Below are 1,695 nucleotides of genomic sequence, written 5' to 3'. Positions count from 1 at the left end.
CGCGCTGCCGATTGGCTGGCCTGGAAGCGCGACGCCGAGCTCTGATTGGTGAATGAACGGGGAGGGGGCGGTGAGAGAGGCACTCGCGGAGTCGAATGCAAATCGGCGGAGACTCGGCCCCGGCGAGTCGCTGCCCTGGGCGGAGCTTTGGCTTGGGGGGGCGGGATTTGGCCCTGGCGGGGCGCGGACTTGGGCGGTGCCTTGGCCCGGTGGGCGGGGCCTCGACTCCGGGGTCGGGATTTCGGCCCTGGGCGGGGCCGCGGCTTGGGGGCGGGGCGCGGTTCACTCCTCTCCGCTCTTCGCCCAGCCTCCATCTTAACCTCTATTCCTGGGGCTACCGTGTCCGTATCCTAAGAGTACCGAGGGCCAAGCGAGGATATGCTGCGGCGTAGACTGGTCGCTCTGGGGAGGCCCACGGCCCTCCAGCCTTCGCAGTCCTCTCTAGCTTCGCGCCCCCCACCTGGGAATGGAAACGTGACACCGCTTCCCAGGCCCGACTCGCCGGAGCACACACCCCTTCTCCTTCGAGGGGTTCAGTGAACTACTACACATCCTTCTCCAAGACCCCCGCCCAACGTACCTGCTGAGGTGGGTGTGGTTCTGGCACCTGCGGCCGTTCCCGCCAAACTATTGGAATAAATTCAGGACCTACTGGGCTAGTCCTCGAGGGGACTCCCTCCTACAGTGCTCCCTCCTGAGCAAAGCGCGACCCCTCGTTTCCCAAAAGCCAGATGGGAGTAAATGCCAATCCCAGTACGTCGGTCTCAGGGTGCGAGGCTCCGCAGGGATCTCACCTCCAGGGTATCAGCCCTTTAGGGCGACCTCTTCCTCCTCCTGTCCCCCGAATCCTCCACCACTCCCTCCCAGCTTTTCCTCTTATCGCCCCACCCCCCCACACCATCGTCACGAAGAACCCAACAGACTATCTTCGCTGCCCCTAGGGTAGCACAAAGCCCGAGCTGAACCTCCCTCCCCAACAGGTGCACACTGCCAGTGGAGGCTGCGAACGGGAAAGCCTGGTTAGAGGGGCAGGTGACCCCAGGAGGCTGCCGGGTGTGCACTGGCAATTGGAGGAAAGGAGCGAGGCAGGGAGGGGTGTGCAAGGCAAGGGGGACCAGAAGGAACTAGAGACAGTAGGAGTTTCACTACCAAGGGGTCGAGGTGGTGGCTCAGAAGTGTGACACCATGGATGGAAAAGGTCCAGAGGGTCCTGGGTGACAGCGAGAGGGCCATTCAGCCACGTGGATCATCTGTACATTCTAGGTTTTGAAAATATCTGAGAAATTGTACAGGGACGTTCCTTACCTCTTTTCTTAGAAATAATTAGAAAAATTATTTCTTAGATATAGTTCAGTCATTCATTGTATTTCCAGGTATTTATTTAGTAGTTGTTGCCACAGTGAATGAGATCGTTCTTTTCCCACTAAATTCTCTAACTCGTGAGTTGACATCGTTGAGCTCTTACTGGTGCTAATATTTATCAGTTTCCCTTTAGGTAATCAGATCATCTGTAAATAATTCCTTTCTAGTCTTTTATGGCTCTTTCCTTTGGGCTGGGATCGCCAATACAAAGTTGCTGGGTGCTGGTGCTATTGGTGCAAATAATTCTACTTGATTTTATATATAGATGTTTGAAGGCGGCTTTGGACCTTTACACTTTTCCCTCATAAAGAACCAATAATGAGGACTACTCCG

This window comes from Pteropus vampyrus, unplaced genomic scaffold (assembly GCF_000151845.1).
Source record: "Pteropus vampyrus isolate Shadow unplaced genomic scaffold, Pvam_2.0 Scaffold291, whole genome shotgun sequence".
Lineage (NCBI taxonomy): Eukaryota > Metazoa > Chordata > Mammalia > Chiroptera > Pteropodidae > Pteropus > Pteropus vampyrus.
This window is presented reverse-complemented; position numbering follows the sequence as displayed.